Here is a 22,520-nt window from a genome sequence, read left to right on the forward strand (position 1 = left end):
GCATTGAGATGTGCAGGCTACTTGGAGCGAATACAGGAGACCAGGTTCATGACTCAGTAGATCCCAAAGCACAAAAGGGGCAGACCCAAGTACATAAAGATAGATTGCCTTGAAGAGGGTTTAAGAACGAGGAGAACGTTTTTAAATTGGAGGAAAGCCGTTAAGGATCGAGACCAGTGGAGCTCACTATGAGGCCAAGATTGACCTTTTATGGCTCATGGTACCACCTGATGTAGTTGTAGCGTTAGCTTGACTGAGTAGCTCTAACCTGTGTTAAAATATATTTCTTAGAAAGCTGAGAGTGAGCCTGTTGAGAACAAAATTAATAACTTAAAAGTAAGTAATTAAGGCATTTATTGTGTGTGATACTTTGTCAAACTTATTTTAGACAAAACGTTTCTTTTGTTAAGTGTAGTTATTGCGCCGACTTGTACACGTAATTTCTGATCTATTTTTATAGGATTTTTGAATGAAGAGTCATAATGCTGGGTTAGTTTTAGATTTATGTTTGATTGGACTGCAAAACATTCGCAGACTATAAATACGTTTATAAAAAAGCCTTATTTATAAATGTATTTATAGACTTTGCATTCGTAGCTTTTTAAAATATTATTCTCCCGTGATCCTTATATCAATACCTAACGCTTAGTTTTTGACATAACTCAACGACATATTACATCGATAATCGACAATTCATTAGCGAAAACTTTCTCAAATGAAATATGAATTAATACGAGGTTATTTAATGTCCAGTTAAAGCAAAGAAATGTTAAACGCATCAGCAAAAGCCTTATTTATAAATGGATGTGTACAGTCTGCGAATGTAGTCTTGCAGTACAAGTATGCAGATGTTTCAAGTCAGTAGTTTTATTTTCTCTGAGATGAAAGAAGTTTCCGCTATCATCACTGAGTAATATAGTGAAAAATAGTATTTGAACATTTTGAAAATACATTATTAATGAGATTCGAAAAGTCATGACTTAAAAATTGCGTAAGTATATGGCTGTATATATGTATTTTACTAACGCGAACGCGACAACTTTAAAATCCAAAATAAATAAGTGTAAAAGTATATGCCTAAGCTCCGATGTGTAGGCGGCCGATATGAAAGCTCCGAGCGCAGTCAGGTTCAATGTAACCGTCAAGGCTGTTGCCGACCGCCGCTCGGTACTAGTACACTGACGAGACATACTAAGTATATAGTATACATCTTATATGTATGCTTTATGGTCAACCAAAACGTGCCGATGTACTGAAAATAACATGGTTTTAAATGCCTTAGCGCCAAATTGTGTCAGACTCAAATCAGAATATCAGATTTATGTATGAAACACTTTCAAACATCAATCAAACTCTTTCTACATTTACATTTACTGCCAGTTCTCAAAATCCAGGGCATGGAGAAGAATAGACAAAAAAGCTCTACATCACTCTTTTTTGTTTTTTTTAATATCTGTAAGGTTTACAGTGTAAAAACCCCCCACCACATCCAAATGACATCATGACAGTGTAACACCGATTTAAATACATATAACAACAATTATTGTTAAGAGGATAAAGTCGATATTTAAAAAAGAAATTATTTATGTTCGCAAATGGCAAAGGCGAAGAGATCTGGCAAGAATATCTTTTTAATAATAAATCATCGTTTATTAAAAACCTCAACGTAAGAATCAAATACAGTACTTACAATTTTCAGAACCTACTCTATGTACGTTTATTATGTTGTATGTATGTATGTATTATTACTAGTTTAAAAATAATTAAAAATTAAAACAACTTTAAAAAGTTTCCCTGTGGCAGTGTATGTACCTTTAACGCTAGCAGTATTTGCATTTCCGCGCTGTTTTTGATTAATTCATATTACATTAATAACTAAAGTTTACAGAAATTTCATATACTTACGTATATACCTGTAGTTATTATTTCAAATACAAAGTTAATTATTTTCAATTCATCTTATAAACATTATATATTTGTATAAAACAGTCCACATTATAAAAGTAAATAGATATATCAATATATTGACAGTGATTTTCCATTTAATAAATACTTAGTAGCCAACCAAACTCTATTCCGTATATTAAATTACTTACTCGTTGTATAGCGAGAGAAAATTTTGAAGGAACGCGGGAGACTTCATAAATTTAAGATATTCACAATTTATTACATAAGGATGATTTAATTAATATTCAAATTCGATATGACAAATTTCATTATTAACTTGTCGTTGCCTCTTCTAAACCAATGAATACACGCATTTTAAACATGTTTGACGTCATAGGTTTGTGTCAGAGGTGGAGTGGAGGTTGTCGGGAGGGAAGAGGGATACAAATGCAAATTAATATTATGTAGTTCTCTGGCGCGACCGCGCTCGCTCACAAATTATGTAAATTTTGAAATTGTTACAAAAATACACGCGACATTACGATACAATGCCATAACCATTACACTGCAGCTATGGCACACAACAGGATTTCTAGTGTGATTTATGATAGGTATATAAAATATCTAGATAAAAGTATCGATTCATTATGTAAATGGTATTTGTTAGTCTAGTTAAGACTGCGACTGAGATTGTACTTTCAAATTTGTATAACTAAGAAAAATATACAAGATGACTCGTTCGTAAGGTGATGTAAAACATATATGTACTAGGCTTAGTATAAAGATCGACGTGTCAGGCACACAAGATTGAAATTAGATTGAATTAAAACAGACCCTAAACTGCATCTCAGTAGAGCGTTAGCATTTATTATCAATTTCTTCCATTTAATACACTTGCATACTTGGTAGCGGTGAACTCTGCGACCCAAATATAATGTTCAAAATATTGCATATTTCATAGTGCGGTGACCGACCTCGTACGGAGCGCGCCACATTCTACTCGTTTACTACATTCCATTATGTGCCTTAGCACGCTAATATAAGGGTGAAAATATCTTTTATTTTTGGGAGAATGCATTATTAATGTCATTCGGTAATTCGTAGCTACCCCTACAAGTTCTATGACCAAGCATTGTGAATTAACGTAACATGATATGTTGTAAGAAATACGACAGGTAAATGGAACATTGATAATGGCTTCTTTCATAGCCATCAGAATGGGAAGACACTGTTAGACGATATTTGATATGCCGAATATTAACAATATTTTCCAATAGAATTTCTACTTATATATTAACGAGAATAGAACTATTTAATAAATGATTATTTTTACTAAATCAAAATTTACTTGAAATAACAATATATATCTCAAACTAAGAGCTCTTCAATCCAGCCAATTAAGTTAAAAACCATACCACAATCTTAAGATAACTTAAGTGTGAATTGAGGTCTGTGCTGACTAATCACAGAACGTGATAGATAGTCATGACAACCAGATGGTAAATGTCTGGAGTGTTAACTGAAGTGTCGTGCGGCACGCCGTGTGTGCGGGCGGAGCGACGGGTCAATGACCTGCCGCCATTCATCGCTAGAATTCTCGCTGCGAAACACCAATGGTTTAAAGTACCTCGTCTTCAAAGCAATAAAGATTATGTATTTTTCAGTTCGACACGGACTACGAACCTCGACACGTATTGCAATATACAGGAAAACTCACAATTATATATTGCCTAACTTCAGAGAATAATAATTATTTTTAAAAGCACTTATAGAAGGATAACTAAGATGAACCGACTCGCTGAAATTCACTTTGATCAGCGTGATCTGTCCACGGACAGATGAGGTATATGGATATACAAAACAAAATAATCACATCAAGTAGAAAAACTCCAGTCTTTAAAAAAATGTGTAAGAATTTACACGCGTTAGAATTTATACTTCTTTGGCGTATGAAAAAAAAGTAACTAAAATGCAGTAGTGATTAATTATAAATATTAAAATTAATGAAAAAAAATTTATTTAAATAAATAAATTATTCGTAAATACTATCTCACCGTCGCATATGTAATTGATTGAAAAACAGCAAAATAATATTTATTTATTCACACTGTTTAATTGTGCTATTACGAAACACGTGTTCTAAATATAAAAATACTAGAATGTACAACTTGAACATAGTATATTTCCATGCCACCAAGACCTAACTTTACGATGTCAAATTTAGGTGTTGGTGTGCACGCGCACCGTAAAAATTTACTCTCATCATTTTTCTCCATCGTTTTCCTAGATGTAATTTTAACATCTAGATGTACAAGGTAGGAAAGCAAACATTTTGAACCATTCCGCTGCTGCTTTCCCAATCGGAAGTGACTAGTGATTAGCAAATGCGATGTAGCAATTGGTTGATGGCGAGATAAAGCACAGTTACCACGATTTTCTAACTGTACAGCAACCAGTGACCACAACTAACTGTATTTACATCCGATAATACAGCGGAGTGATGCTGTTAGTCTGCAATCATTGACAACGAAAAGAGATCTATAATAAGATATTGTATAGAAATATAATAATGTTTTATATTATACATAAGTGTGTTAAAAATAAAGAAACGAATTGGTGTTGGGTACATAGGTTGCAATACAATCGAAAAAATATGTGTCATTTGCATCAACCATCGCTCACATTCTTTTTGAATATCCTGCACAATGTACCGCCACGCACAAGATTCCAACGGGTATTATAGGATTAATAGAAAATCTTATTTAGCAGTCACTTACCTACATAATATAATTAATGATTACGACGACTTAACAATTTAAAAGAATACGCATCATTCCAGTAAAGCTGCATGAACTCGTACATAATATACTTTTACAGACGAGCGCTGAGACCGGAAATGAAGCCTACATTTATCTAGATCAGCCTCTAGGCGTTCTCCTATAATTAGTTTCAATAGTCTTAGACTGAGTGACTTTAATGCTTTTTGTCATAGAATAAAAACGTAACAGTCAGTTCGCGTTTGTAATAACTTGGAATTATTATAGACATGACAATTCACCGACACAGATTAAGGCTAATGATATTTGTATATATGACCTCCTTCTAAAAACTAAAATTAACATTTAACAAAAATATTTTTTTACTCACTGTGTTAATTGGAAAAGGATTGTAAAAATATTAAAGTACGCTATCTCAGTTTTGTTATATTACGTATCTAAGTAGATAAGTATTACAGAAAATTAATTTAAAAGCCAAAATTATTAAAGAGCTAGATTGGAAAATCCCAGAAATCATGCAACGTACAAAACAATGTATGAAACATATACAAATAGTTTGACAAATTTTTAAACTTCTGAGTCGCGCTTGACATGTCCCTAATTTATATAAGACTCTCAACATAACGATTTAAACAGTAAAGCATATCTTCCTTTGTGTAAAAAGCCGTCATTAGTAATAACGAGCGTACTGTAATTGTGTTTACTTCCCGGCGCTCCCCTCAACCGCGGATGGGGTCCTACCCCGGTTCTTAATCCTTTGGAATAAAGCCGAATCTCGCTTGGCAACATTCACCTGTCATGCTGAAAGAGGGTCTGACGGCAGGTCGGTTCGAGCGCCGTGTCAAGGTCGTGCATTGCATTCCTGCAGGCAGGCCCTGCTTACTCGATACCGAGTCCTGATAAAAAGCTGCTCATATATAAGCGCAGTTTAGTGTTTTGATAGTTCGAACCAAACATGAGCATGAATTCTATACGAAAGACATGCTTCCATTTAGTTAACACCCACGGAGTTCTGCTCACGTTTTCCCTACAACATGTTCTGTCACGATTTAACTTATTTATTGATTGATATTAGGTATTTTTGCTCTCCACTCGACTCTTTAGTATATGTATATAATGTTAAAGGAATCAGCAAGATATAACCGGATTTCCTTTTAATGTTAATATGGAGGCAAATAAAGAAGCGATAGTTTTGTATCGTAAATGGTTTTATGTGCCACACGACGAGATACAGACTTTTTTTAAATAATTGGTGGAACTGAAATCTGCTGAAAAATATAAGGCATATTAATAAATGTTTTAACTGTTGGTAAAGTTTCTAGCCAACAAAGAGACCGTCTGACTTGTAATTAATAGCGAAGCTTGTATGCCTCAATGATATATCATTCTTAACGTCACTTGATTCTTTGATCTTACAGCGTGATCTAAGAATATAAAGAGAAAAGATTTGTAATGTAACATGATAAACTACTAGACATATTAAAAATTCGCTGAGTTATAAGATAATATTTATTTCCACTGTTATAATTTTCTGTTTTATGATATTTATGACAGTTTTGGTATTTTAATTATGCCTTTATCATATGCATCTAGCCCATGCTTTATCAATCTAGCACCAATTTTCCCACTTACAATGTTTCCAGACGAAGAAAGCTATTCTTTGTTGATAGTCGTCCATGTGTAGACTTAATGCCGTGTGAAGTGATGTGAAGCGCAATGTCGCCGAGGAACGCGTTAATAATTCATTGCAACGCATTACTGACCGACTCGACGGTTTCCGCTCGTTGCAGACGTTTTTTTAGATCTACTTAACCATATAAATACACTATGCTTACAAGGCCATTATGTACGACGTATTTTGTTTACGCGAAACCAAAACCGAAACGTACATTGGGCACACATTACCAATATTACCGACCGAAACACCTAGCACATGAAAAAAATATGTCTATAAAATTCAATGTTCCGTGAAAGAGATGCAAAAATGTGTCGGCTCAATACAGAAGAACGATAGAAAAAAATTAGGCATAAGCATTAAATTCTCAAACTTACTTCTTAATACTTTTAAATGAAACATTTATGTGAACAAACATACTCCTAATTACTTCATTACGCAATATCATTAACTAAAATCCATCGAAACATTGTTTTTTGTTAAAAGAAAACAATCTTTTCATGCGAATTCTTGTTTGGCACGGTCTGGCACTGAAATTGAAAAATATTTCCATATTGTATTTGTCATATGATATATGACATTTACGATGTAGATTCAAATTTAACTTTGGTAGCCAAGAAAACACTAAAATTAACAAAGATGTTCAGAAATTAAAATACTTTTAGCTTGGGGTAAAATATAAAAATTACTGTAAAAGATTTTTACCAGTAAATGTTCTGGTTTCTATTACGTTTAGGTTACAGTCAGCTGTATGTTTCATCAGACGTTTGACACCAAATAAGGAACCTTGCTCTATAAATATTTAGGTATTGTATTTATACTCATGTTTTTCTTTACGCTATGTTAACGCCACATAGAGGCCTACATTCCGTTGCATAGTAGCACAATTATGTCAAGCACCGAGGCGAGTCGTCTGTCTAGTTTTTGTAATACTTCATATATGTACAAGAGTAAAAATGTAGGAGCTGCTAAATGCTGATAGATAATTGCTTTTGTTATGATAAAAGGCTTATACAATCTATACAGTGTATTTCAAAAAGTTGTTTCGAAAAATATTTTCGCGAATCTCAAATTTTAGTTTTGTTTATATTTATCCATATAAAAACTTCATATCATTTATTTATCTATTATAAATTAAAGAATTATTAATAGTTAATATTTTTGTTTGCCTTATTTATACGCTATTACGGAATGATTGCTCTACTTGGTAAGCTTTACATATTATAATATTGTAAATATATTTATTTACTTTTAGTTTTTCATGTTAAATACTTACGCGGGTTTAATTAATACTTATAAGTAATTAGTTGTATTGTTAATAACAATTATTAGATTGTGATAAACGTTTGGTAGGATGTTCTGACAAATGATCATATTATCAGACGCTCTAATACCAAAATAATCGAATAAATTGTTTATTTAAGTATTTTAACGTAGTATAACAACATACGTAATTCTAGCAATATTTGTAAATTTAACCTAAAATTATTAAATTGGGTTTCATGATAAGATTTTCGTCAAACGTACCATATTTTTTGTAATAAAACTTTTATGTAAGAAATTGGGGTTATCGAGGTTTTACGATACATTGCAAGGATATTACGAACACGCAGTACATACACAGGTATACGCTAAATGCGTACATGTTTAAACAAACAATTGAAAACTATAAAATTTAAAACATATACTAACCATATCTCTTAAGTAAATCTTTGAAGTTATATTTTGCTATTAGTTGTTTGGAAATGAAAATATTGATGAAAAGCTGAAGGCATATACCCGTTTTGTTATATCGAAGAGTATTAACTACGCCGTATTTCCCACGGCGGCGCCCGCACTACCGACAGGATGTGGAATGAATGAACGGATCGTAGATCTTTTAATGATGAAAAGTGTCTTAAAATGGTAAGACAGTGTGGGAACAACCGGTCATTATTTCAACAATTATAAGCTGTCTTAATTTTAAAATCGGAATACCGATTTAAAATTACCGTTGTATGTATGTATAATAATTTAAAAAGACGTCGTTTAACGTCCACCGGGAATCTAATCTGCATTGTTTAGAAAATGAGTATTTTAAAAGCAAATAAAGAACAATTTTTGGCAAAAACATTGTTTTTACTTACTACAACTTATCTTCATAACATTTCTGTTGCCGCCGTGGTTTAGTGATTTACACGCACGACTATAGATCGAGAGTTCTTCTTGGTTATGGAATACCATAACCAAGAAAACAGTGTGTCCAGACCTACTTCTTACAACAGACGCAGTAATGTCTCTGGCCTCTGCCTCTTTGGCGGGTTACGCTTCAAATACTTTAGTTCAACAATGTATGTATATAAACTTTGTTTAATAGCGTACAGTGTAATTTAATGCCGACAAACACATTTCAATTGAGAACTCTTACATCCGTGCCAATGTTTGCGTAACATCAATAAGCGATAAAGAAGACAACAATGTCAAATCTGTATATATTATTAGTGATACAAAACCTATTTCAAAGCATTGAATTTTAAACGCCAGACTATACGAATAATAAACGAGCGATGTTTGTTCCTACTTCCGTATAGATCTTAATACTGAGCGCTTCTGAAATTTTCCTACATTTGATATTTCATAAATCAATTGGATATAGATACGTAAACAGTTTAGTTCAAGTTCAGTTGACAGACATACAGACATAACATTTATTACAAACAAAACATACACACATTTCAAATAAAATAATCAAAGAAAAAATACAAAATGGGATATCAAAAACAATATTTTTTTTAAAAACCCTTTTCCCATTCGGCTCGTTTCAAATGTGTAATATATTGGGCGTGTATTGGCTTGATATAGAATATATGAGTATATTTAAAGCAGGTAAATTAATTGATCAGCGGATTATTCTATTATTGGATCTTCCTCGCTAGACAGGATATCTATTTTGTTGCTATGTTATTGAAATAAGCACAATATTGTGTGTTATATTCCACGTGTTACTTAAACCCAAATATAGCACTAACGTAAAGTCAAACATGTAAGGAAACATCAAAATTCATTTATATTTTAATGCTTTCTCTGGTAATATCTGTTTACTGGATATTCTAATGGTATATGGCACGCGAATTAGCTGTCCTTTGAATTTTTAAATCTAATTAAAATATCTAAAGTTGCTATAAACAGTACAATAAATGTGCGACGTCGCGCTTTGAGGATATTTTTCTTATATTTTTTATATTAAACACTCGATATATTAATAGGTCATATTTAGCAAAAAATAACTTAACATTGTCTGATCTGTAAGCACAGCCCACAGATTAATTAACACAGAAATATAATATAGTTGACATAATTAATTGACAAGGAGTGCAACTGGCGGCCTTATCACTGTTGAGCGATTTCTTCCAGGCAACGCATATATTCTATTACGAATTTGTTGATGTGAGTGGGAATCGAGCCTCACCGGACTCTCTACGATTATAAAGCCTGATGACCGGTCCCCTCTACAGTACTTCGAATATTTAGTAAGAAGTCCTTCCTAATAAAAATAGTAATATATGGCCAAGATACCGAAGCATGATACCTACTTAAAACTTGACACGCCTAATAACTGGTGGGGAAAATACATTTATATATCCCATGCCATTGACTGCCGCAAGTAGTCTTGTATGTCTTAACTTAACCAATAATTGTTTTCCCAAAATCGTATCTACAACATTTGCCCTAACCAAGCTACGGAGACATCTATATACATTCCTAATTATGAACTACATAATATTACCATATGCTATCATTTGTTTTTACACTTTATAATGTTAAACTAATTGCGAAGATGTACTGATTGCGTTTAATTCAGCTAGAGATAAGATCTGTAATTAAACGTGATAATGTAAATGGCGTAGCGTCGGGAATATCTGATTTATTTATGAAAATTCATATTATAATTCATATTTAATTAAAGTAAAAGCAGTGAACTAAATGTGCCTTTGACTCATTCATTAATTATCAGCTGATGGATCTATTATATAAATGGCAAAATTATATTTGAAATCTATTCGGGATAAAACAAATTAATTGAATAAAGATTTGCAAATATATTTATAGTTAAAATTATGAAAAAGACATTATGATTTTGAAATATCATACAATATCTTTTTTTCATAATATAGTACTAAAATTCATTAAAACAATTTATCTTAGTCGGTTTGTACACATTTAATAATAATTAATGAAAAAATAATTTTACAGAAAGTAGATCACATATTGCAGGATATTTGCGTGCCGTCGACAGTGACCTTGCCAACATCACTAAGTCGTACTTTAGACTGCCTCAGCATTGCGCACCGGACTGCGCAGCATGTGACTAGACAAGCAGAACATTGAACGACTATTTTAAGAGCACAGCCATGAATGATAACGTTATATTCCTTAAGTTACAGTGTGTAAAAAACACAACACGTTTTCTGAAAAATATATATATACCAGTAAAAATTAGATCCTAATTCTTAATACAAAAACAATCTGTGGTGTTGAAGATTGTCTATGGTTGATGTCATTTTCAGATTTCAAAAAAAGAATGTAGCTTTTTACGCGAGTACTACACATTTCAGCCATCACGGCTATTTTATATCCTCATTTTACGCGTATGAAGAGTCATCAGACAGTTTGAATGAAAACACCAGTGGCTTCTCACGAGGCCAAAGATTACAGAAACAGCTTTTGAAATATCCCCGGAAACGATTTACTATCTAGTTTCTCACAGCTTAGCATATAATAAATAGCATTACATCGCAAGAACAAATCAGATAAGTTTCAGTTTTAAATTACTCCAACGTAGTAGTAGACTTTTCATAGGAACATGGGCAATGCAAAAATACGTAATACGCGTGGATTTAATATAAATTACTATTATTAACAAGCTTCATCTTTAAGATGGCGTTAGCTAAGTACCGATTTAGTACAATTGTTAGCAAGGACACAACAAGTTTACGAGCTCATTTATAATAACGACTGGAAATATTTTATAAAATTATCTTCTACATACTTATTATTATTAAGGTGTTGTCAGTGGTCAAACAAAATGACTTAGTCGGGAAACAATATGACAGTTCTCCAAGCGACTGTGGGAGCCATCTCAGTACACAATGAAGACATAACTTTGTCAGGTAATTACAGAATTTATCCTCTTCCCCGTCTGACATAATATTACAAGCACTTGGATAGTACGACCAGATAATATTTTTGCTGTCAATCATGCATTGCACCTGGAGCCAAAGCAGCTATCCTCTTGTATTAATTGCTATATTATATACTACATAGTTGCTTCATATGTTTTAATAAACACAAAATTATTCATCAATTTTTATATATAAGCTCTGATTTTATTTTTATATATAAAAATCTTCTGTTGTCTAATTAAGATACTACGGCCGGACCGATTTAGATGATTTTTTTTGTGCATCGTATATATCTGTCGGGCTCGTAATCCATTTATTTTCATATTGATAATTTTTGAAAAGTTATATTTAATGTTAAATATTTATAAATCTAACTCTATTTACCAAATTTAAATCATGATTTCGCTACATACAGCTTATTGTATGCAAGTGAATAAGTGAAGAGATTTCATATAAAACGACCATTTTATAATCAATTTAATAAATAAAATTTGATTCGTTGTTTTGGCGAAAAAAACATTTTGCTTAGCCTTAGAACTAATATAAACAGAATATTAAATTTCTCACGTATACTAACGCAGTAGGTACGAGTAGGACTATATTGACATATTTTTCATCGTCGTTCATTGCGTAGTAAAGTTAGCGTACATTTAAAACTCAACTGGTCTTATATCAGAATACAAAATATATACATTATAGCTATTGTTTTTGTTAATCTACGATAACTGATTCTACCACTGATTTGCCCACGGGCAAAGGCCTCCCCCATTTTCATCCACTCCAGAGACGGAGAGCAAATTACAAAGTATATTAAATGCCGAACGGAGCCCTAGGCGTCACATCACGTCTAAAAAGTCGTCGAAGAAAATAACTCAGAAATGTTTACTTTGCTCCTTTTCGATACCCTATATGTATGTTTGTAGGAAGAGCCTCCAGAGGGCAAGGTACAGGATCTGCGCCGAGTGCGATTGTATCGATTGAAACAAGACTCGAGTCGTCTAGCGATCAGATACAGAACCGACAACTCCTCTTTTAGATTGAGGCCCGATTGTATCTCGGAACCTTCCATATAGGCTAGCACTGAGCACAAGTACGAACATGACAAGAATTATTTCATATAAACTACTTTGTTTCAGTCAAAAATATTATTAAATAATATGCAATTTTTTTTCTAAACCACCTGAATGTTTGCTTTACCTCAGCGCTAATGGTAGGATTCATAAATATACAATTATGTTTTTTACATGCAAATATCACGCAACCCACACAGGGATTATAACACATTTGGCATAGCATTTAACACCTATTACAGTACAGTAACTTTATAAATTGAAATTCACATAATTGATTAGTTAAATATAATTGGGTATATGACTAATTGGTTGATTTAAAAAATATCGAAAGTAAAACTAAATTCGCAATAAATCTCAATTTTCATAAAGTTCAATTTGTAGATAAAGATTTCCAAGAACCAGAGATTTACGAAAAACAGATTTTTCAGTCCACGTACTAGTTATGAACAAAATAGCATCTCGCTTACGTAGTTAGCAAACGCTAATTTGAGTTTCACCAATCTGATCCTAGTTTTAAAATTATCTCAACAGTAATTAGGCTAATTTTATTGCTTTGCTGCAAGAGAAGCTTTTTAGTTAATAACTGAGTAAAGCTGAGTGACCTTTAAGAGTCTAATTTCCGGCGGATGTAAGGGTACCTCTTTCCAATTACGCTAAATGGAGCGTGACGTTGCACTCTACTGACCTTTAGTTATAAAGTGCACAAAATATAATTCAATATAAAGCTCTAGAAATTACAAAACTCGTAATAAGTTTATATGACGTTTTGTCACGAATTTTTTAAAGCCAAAATAGCAATACCCAAAGGACTTAAGTTCAATATGAGGATTTCAAATGGTTTTAAAATGTTGCTTAAATATATAATGATATATCTAAACCTCTAAGAATCACGACACTTTTACAACGCTTCATGCAAATTAAGTTAAATCAGTACTATTACTTGTCCCAATTTAGTCATAGTAAGGCATAGACGGAGCAGCTTACATCTGTATGTCGTAACTAATGTCTAGTCTATTTGAAAGGCTCTATGGGTACGTAGCGTATGGGCCCGTAGCCCGTACGCGAATGTAGTTCACGACTCACGTCGTCCTGAGCCCGGCGGACGGAGCGAGGTCGCGCGCGATCGATGCGGCAACTTATTACTTTCCTCCCGAAATCAATGCTCCTCGCCCTACATTCCGGCTGACGGCGCTCCCGGGACGAGGGACGGCTGGCTCGACACCCGCCTGTTTTGAATTTATAAGCGCGCAACAGCTGATCGCGCCGTTGCCAAACCTCGCGGGCTGCGTTGCCGCGCCGCCGAGCCTCAGAGGCGATCGACCGAGCTGAGCCCCCCCCCTACCCGCGCCATTCCGCAAATTCTACATTACTCAAGCCTGAAATACTTTGCCCTTCGGAAAAGGTTTAGTTTGGGACAATTTTCCGGCTGTCTTCGTTTTAGTAGCGCACGTGCGGTTCCCTTATTTCAGACCTCAATTGTATTTTGAACAAAAATCACCTCTATCTTGTAAGTGGGTTAAGCGTGTGTCTACATATTTTTATGTAAATAAATATAAGCTTACTAGAGTTGTTATAATATTTTTTAAGTATGATTTTGTCGATCTACGTGCCTTCGAATTTCGCATGCTACTGAATTTAACAATACAGAAGACTAGTCTGTCATTTGGGCTATATAATCTAGTTATACCTGTATCGATAATGGCTAAAATTATGGTTAGTAGATGTGAACAATTTCACGGAAAAACGTAGATGAAAATATTAATTAAATAATTTCTGTATTATGTATTGTTACTTTAGCTTATTGCAATTGTGTGTACCGGGTTAGTGCAAAAATCACAATAGTCGTACCCCTTCCCCCCGGGGAACCCAGACCCCGGTCTGTTGACATGGCGAACAAGAATTAAATCCATTTATTGCTCGCCATATGTACTGTACACACACAGATGCTGAGCCCGGCATATAGGTAGTACATAGAGATGGTGCCGTATCGATCCACTCACTTGCGGCTCTACTCTCCGCTTTCACTCAACACATCAGACATTTTCACAAAAATTTTCTATAGAAACCGGTAACACATATAAAATATTCTCTACCTTAGTATTATTAAACATTACTATGAACTGAAGCAATAAAATTTATAGTGATATTTATTCAGCAATATAAATAGTGTAAATTGAGTTCTCATTATATTGTTTGCATTTTTTTTTGCAATGCTGTCTTTCTTTTCTATTATTTCAAAGCATTTTGTTAAAAATCGTAAATTCATAAACCACTCAATACTACAATCCAAAAAAATCTGCGGATTCATTTCGATAGGAACAGTCATGTGAGAAATATAACTGTATCAAATAGAATTAAAATAAATGCAGGACTTGTTAAGAAAATATTGAGTGAATGAAATCAAATTAGGAAAACCTAATTAGAAAAGTTCATGCTTGATTACAAATAAGTGAACACGACATTTAATCTATCAATGTCAATTATCAGGCAATAAGAACGAACAGCCATTTCTAAGTATTTTCTCTATTCTAGGCGCGGGAGTGTAAATTATATAAATAAAACAATGTCTATAGGCAAATACAGCTTTACTAGTAAATCAAAATTTAGTTTGACTTTATCTTGAAATGAGGCAAGTACTAGAGTTTAAAAAGATGTAGGATTTGAAGCCATAAATGGAACTAAAGCAATCGAAGTATGACTCGACTTTGTAATGAATATCTATGAAACTGTTTTTAGGATAGATTAAATTCAATTTTATAGTTTTATTATTTTTTTCTTGTGTGTCTCCTTAGTATCTGCGTTGTTTCCAAATAAAATGTGTAAACTCGTTGCGGTAGGACATCTATCCTTGTGAAAAGAAGATATTTCTTAAATTAATAAAATAATTTAATGTAGTACCTTAATGCAAGGCTTTAAGTTTTTTAATGTTTTTATAATTACCATGGTAGAAATTATAATAAACATATCCTATTATTTTTTAAGTTGTACCATTATTTTATTAATAATCATATTTTTATTATTATAACTCTTTACTCCCCTACCATTATGTACAGGGTCTAATATATAGTCTTATAATAGTTACTATTTTTAAATGATTAATTTATGAGGACTGAATATTGACGTTTTGCTCCTACCCGCAATCGAATCACCATACCCATTTACATATGTAGTTCATTTCTACAGCTCCACACTTATGTATTTTTTTAAATAGGACAAGAACTTACGGTTATCATATCTATATTCCTAAGAAGCATTCGCTTATATAAATAAATGTATAACTGCAAATATTTCTTGTTTATGAAGCTTGGTTCAACCTTTGCATGAAGGGTCAAAGCGGGTCGAAACGTGAATCGTTGAGCTCAAAAATTAATTGCTAAGTAAATGTCGTCAGTTAAACTTTCCGAAATATACACGAAATTGATACAAGGTTAAATACTTTGGAGTTTGAACTTTGCGGATCGCGTGTGAATTACCTAGTGTCGTGTATATTAGTTTTTAGGTTAGCGTTATATTATTTGCGAGTGTCACGTTTAAAACACACTGTATCAAGAGTTTCCTTAATATTATTGTATAGACGATTTATGATAAAGGTGTCATTAAAATTCATGTAAAAAATGTATGAAATACATTATACATTAGGGGATTTCATTGTTGATAAAACATTGTTATATACGAGAAGGTAAAAAAAATGAGCATCAACTAAATACAAAATGCAGTGTATGATGTCCACATGAAAAAATAAATTAAAATCCTTTCATAAATTGCTGTTCGCAATCGAAACGTTTATTTCCTAAGGCAAGTGATATATTGTAACACAACTTTTTTCAGTACGATTGCCTAGAATGTATGGCTTCATGTAGGCCAATATCTCCTAGCCCACCAACTAGAAAGTTAAATATGCAATATTGTACTTACAAAAACTTAAGAAATGTGACACAAATGTAATAACAATAGCTGGGTGTTGTCAGACAACAATGGCGAGCCTAGCGAGACGAGACAGACATACACACGCTCGTTAACGCCGTTATGCTAATCTCTTGAGCCCTGGGCCATCTGCCCACGAGTACCGAGTCGCCGCAACCACAGATTACATTGCAGGAACAGTTCTAGTTCAGGTGAAGAAAAATATAATGCTAATATAAGTAGGAAAATACAGTAGAAATAATGTAGTAAATACAGTAGAAATCGTCGTTTAAAATACAATTTTGTAAACTATTTACGTAATGAAAGCGTTGTCTGCAAAAGATATTGTAAATAATGGTGCATCGACCCTTGTTCTCGGTTTCAGATTTCTGTATCTGTTTTGGGTTTCTTTTCAATAGGCTAGTAGGTAATCGGCCAACGACTGACACGCCACCGACTTTTTGGGTAAGGCAAGCCTCACGTTGATATCGCCTTACGAGCGACTGTTAAATTACTGTTCTTTTAATTACGTCTGCGAATAAATATTCAGTTATTAATTATGTATACACTTTATCACTCTATAATTAAAAAAATTAACTAGTTAAACCTTCGTTTTTACCGCGTATCTATTTAATGAAGTTAATATGAGCAATTAGCGCCGTAATCGCTTTTGATTCGCCATTTTGAAAATGTTATTTGAAGTTGGAAAATGTGAACAGTTATTCAAGATATGTTTGCGAAACGGAATTTTGCGTTCTACATTTGTTAAATTAATGATGAAATCTAATACGTTTTTGACATACGCAACAGATCTTAGCTGGAAATTCAGGGTAAGATTTTGAAACGAAACTAAGCGCTCAGTCTTACTCCGGTACGTAAAAAATGGATTGAATTTTGACATAAGGAAGACATCGTTCTTACCGGTATAAAAAAATTCTAGCACAGCGTGTAGAAACATTATTCGAATCATTAAATGAAAATGAGTTTTATGTCGCCGTTTCAAATTAAAAATTCGTATTCTTTTCTATACAATGTGTGATTGTGTACGCTTTGGTGAAAATAGATGTTCTTTGTCATATTTTTTTTAATAAGGGGAAAAATTAAATTAATATTTAAAATATATGATGTTTATAAATAAATGACTGTATCTAAATATCCTAGACTCTAATTGTAATCAATTTAAATTAAACCTCTTGATATATGTAGAATAGAACAACATAAGAATCAGTCACTGGATATAAGCCACTTCTAGTCGTAACTACTACTAACATACTTAACTGTAGATTTGATCATAAATAGAGTATGAAGATTTAAAATATGGAATGAAATCGTGTCAATAAAATTGCATCCAGTAAAAACCGCGCAAAGTAATACATTTATGAATTATTAAAATATATGACATTTAATTACCAAAATTCCATTACAGTAAATTATTTGAGTAACAATACAAAAATGTAAATGGCTTTAATGAAATATCGTCAATTATGGAATAGCTGACTATATAATGACATAGCTGGAATAGTGATGAATATGCAGAATGGTCGGTAAGGTCAGTGCAAGTGTTTACTGCAGAAGTTTGTTGAACTCTACTACTGTACGCGACTTATACTTCACAGTAGCAAGTAACCTGTAAACCAATTTTCAATTGATGAAAATCTCAGTGTTAACAAGAATACAATATCCACCTTAATGACAAATCATTATCTCCAAGGAGTAAGGTACGAAAACTCAATATTGTCATAGGAATCGCTAAAGCTGCAGAGTAAAATAAATCCATCGAAATATTACGTATTTTACTTCATCGTAATGCGTTCTACTATTTGATTTTTTTATATAATCATATTTATATTATATTATATTATATTTTTTTATATAAATAATATTGAGCAATTTAAGTAAAATAGTTTTTGAAAATTTAACTAGGTGGCAACACTTTATATGAAGATTGATTGTAACTAAGTGTTCTTGCTGTCATTCATCTGATTACCAAATAAAAGTTATATTTGTGCTAATTACTATCGTTTCTTTGATAAACGACCCATAATCCTTCAGGTTATGGGCCCAGTAGATTCTGCAATTGAAAGTTTTAAGAAAAATAGCAAAGAAAAAGTTACAATCGTATTGTGAAGAAATTGACAAAATAACCTCAAAATGGATTCAATGCGGTCAATAAACTTAGAAAAATTTGATGGAAATAACTTTAGGCAATGGAAATTCCAGATAAAGTGTGCCCTAAAAGCAAAAGGGATTGATATTTCAGTGCCTAAACCGGCTGGAAATAATGTTGAATGGACAAAGAATGATGGCATGGCCATGTTTATTATAACATCTTCGATGGACTTTAAACAAATAACTTTAATAGAAAATTGTGAAACTGCTAAGGAAATAATGACAAAACTTGAATCAATATACGAACAGAAGAGTGAATTATGTAAAATGTTGATCCATGAAAAGTTTTATCAGTATAAAATGTCTACAAATGACAGTGTAGCTCAACACATTTCTAAAGTGGAATCATTGGCCAAGCAGTTAAAAGAAAGTGGCGAAAGTATTAGTGAAATGGCTGTGATAACAAAAATACTTGGAACACTGCCTCATAAGTATAGATCACTCCGTCAAGCGTGGATGTCTTTGGATCCAGAGCAACAGACTCTTGTCAATCTCACTGCTCGTTTGTTAGATGAAGAAGCTAGTTTACAGTGTGAAGAAGAACAAGAAACCGCTCTTCTTGTGGCTAAGAAAGGATGGAAAAATAGCCCAAAACAAAGTGAGCTGAATAGAAATGCTAGTAATTCAAATCAAAATAAAAACAGTAAACACAGATTTGAATGTTATAATTGTGGGAAACGAGGACATTTTTCTCGAGAATGTCGTGCTCCAAAGAAATCCAAGTATAGAAAACCTCAACAGGAAGGTGCAGACTTGTTAGCGTTTAATGTAGAAACCAAATTCCATGAAGCTGAAGACAATGTGTGGATTTTAGACAGTGGTGCCTCTGCACATATGACCTATAGAAAGGAGTTCTTTGTAGAACTATTGGAATGTAACCAGAAATCATTGACATTAGGAAACAAACAATCAGTGGAAGTGGCTGGCATTGGCAAGGTGTTAATAAAGAGATGTGTCAATGGACAGTGGGAGAACAGTGAACTACATGATGTATTGTATGTTCCGAATTTGCGACGAAATCTGTTCTCAGAAGGTGTGATAATGCGTAAATCATATATCATTATCAAGAAAGACTCTGGTGCATTCATTTACAAAGGCAATGACTTGGTAATGTGTGCAACAATAACAGAAAATAATTTATACGAATTGAAAATTAAAGCTGTGGTCTCAGATACCTGTAACTTAGTTCAAAGTGATCAAAATAACATTAAAATGTGGCATGAAAGACTGGGACATGTTAACCTAAAACAAATCAAGAGTATGAGTGCTGATAATGTGGTAGAAGGCTTGAAACTGAATAACAGTGATAAAACTGATTTTGTTTGTGAAGCATGTGCATATGGAAAGCAGTGCAGATTTCCATTTCACAAATCTATACGAGGAGAACTACAGCCAGGTGACCTTGTATATAGTGATGTCTGTGGACCTATGAGTCATACATCTATCCAAGGTATGAGATACTTTATATTATTTAAGGATGCTGCTACAAGTTACAGGCATGTATATTTTGTCAAACATAAAAGTGATGTGATGGACATATTCATGAAATACAATGCTTTGATCAAAAATAAGTACATGCATAGTGTCAGAATATTGCATACTGATAATGGAAGAGAGTATGTGAATAAAACCTTCAATGACTATCTCAGCAAAGAAGGTATAATTCATGAGTGTACTGCGCCATATACACCAGAACAAAATGGGCGTGCTGAAAGAGAGAACCGTACCATTGTGGAGAGTGCACGTTCAATGTTGTACGCGAGGGATGTGTCACTGGAATTATGGGCTGAGGCTGTGAATTGTGCAGTATATTTATTAAACCGGACTTCCTCCAGCCAAACTCCTAAGAAAACACCATTTGAATTATGGAACGGCATCAAACCTCATATAGGCCATGTGAAGGTGTTTGGAAGTATTGGATATGTCCATATTCCTAATCAGCTAAGAACTAAACTTGACAAAAAGAGTGAGAAAATGATACTAATTGGGTATGATAACAACAATTACAGGATGTTCAATCCAGAAACCAAAAAGGTTAAAATATCAAGAAATGTAATTTTTGAAGAACATAATGTTCCAGAGATAAGGAAGAATATTACACAAATATACATTGACGATGAAGTGAAGACATTAGGACAACAAAATCAAATGCAAGAAACAAATGTAGAGGATACTCTTGTGGAAACTTCATCATCAGAGAATGAAGATACCATGTTGAGTTGTAATAGTAATGACCCTACATATGAACCTTCTCAAGAATTAGATGATGATTTAATTCAAAGCAACATAAATTTGAGACCAAGGATTAATAGACGTTTTGAAGCAAACCTAATTGAACTGTCACTGCCACAAACGTATGCTGAAGCAATGAAAAGTCCACAAAGAAACGACTGGTTGAAAGCTATTGATGAAGAATTGCTTGCACATGAAGAGAATAATACTTGGACTCCAGTAGAGAGGTCTGGTCAACGTACGCTTACTACAAAGTGGGTTTTTGCTATAAAAAAGGATGAAAATGATCAGGTAAAACGGTTTAAAGCTCGTTTATGTGCACGCGGATTTAATCAAATAAAAGATATTGACTATCAAGAAATATTCTCTCCAACAACGAGATATGACTCTATAAGAATTATCCTTTCTATTGCAGCTAAATATAATTTAGAAATTCAACAGTTTGATGTAAAGACTGCTTTTTTGAACGGGTATTTGGAAGAGAATATTTTTATAGAAGTACCAGAAGGAATTTCATTTAAAAATGATTGTATCCTAAAACTTAATAAATCACTGTATGGACTTAAACAGGCGTCTCGTTGTTGGAATAGAAGATTCACTGAGTTTTTAATAAAATATGGTTTTGTGCAATCTCAGGCTGACAGTTGTGTTTATGTAGGTATTTTCAATGGGGTGAAAGTATTCATAATAATTTATGTTGATGATGCACTTGTAGTCTCTTCCAGTTCCTCAATGATTAAAAGAGTTATAGAATATTTGAAACAAACATTTAAAATAAAAGAATTAAAATTGAAATATTTTGTGGGAATGGAAATAGAGAGAGTAAATAATTGTATCTGTATTTATCAAAGAGATTACATTGAAAAATTAATAGAGAAGTTTTGTATGAGTGATTCAAATCCTGCCAGTACCCCTGCAGATGTAAATGTTGTTATTTCAAAGAAAATGGATGAAAATATTATTAATTTTCCATACAGAGAAGCTATAGGGTCCTTGTTATTTTTGAGCTCTGTTTCAAGGCCTGACATTTCTTTTGCTGTAAATGTTTTGAGTAGATATGTAAACGATCCAAGTCAACAACATGTAAATGCCATTAAACGTGTTATTAGATACCTAATAAATACTAAAGATTTATGTATATGTTATGGAGAAAGTAGTGATCTCACTGGCTATTCGGATTCAGATTTTGCAGGTGATGTAGATACGCGTAAGTCTACTACAGGTTATATTTTTAATATGAATGGGGGACCTATAACATGGTGTAGCCAGAAACAGAAGACTACTGCTCTCTCCACAACTGAAGCAGAATTTGTAGCTGCTTGTGAAGCTGCAAAAGAGATATTATGGTTACAGCAATTATTATTAGATTTAGGTGAAAATATTACATCTGTTCCATTGTATGTTGATAATCAGAGTGCAATTAAGTTAATTAGCAATCCTGTTTATCATAAGAAAACCAAACACATAGATGTGAAATTTAATTTTATAAGGGAAAAGGTTGAGTTGGGTGTAATTAAACTAAATTATATTCCTAGTAACAGTCAATTAGCAGATATGTTAACTAAAGCGTTACCAACTCAAGCTTTTATCTATTTAAGAGATCACATTTTGTTTTTCTTTTCACAACTCTAATTTCAGTAGG

The 22,520-nt window shown here is 33.0% G+C and overlaps 1 protein-coding gene across 1 annotated transcript in view; it reads right to left on the reverse strand.

The window, feature by feature from the left end:
* Positions 1-22,520, reverse strand: part of LOC111001279 — a 39,774-nt gene that overhangs the window by 3,050 nt on the left and 14,204 nt on the right. The gene's annotated exons all lie outside the window — the stretch shown is intronic.

Source organism: Pieris rapae, chromosome 4 (genome assembly GCF_905147795.1).
Source record: "Pieris rapae chromosome 4, ilPieRapa1.1, whole genome shotgun sequence".
In the NCBI taxonomy this organism is placed as follows: domain Eukaryota; kingdom Metazoa; phylum Arthropoda; class Insecta; order Lepidoptera; family Pieridae; genus Pieris; species Pieris rapae.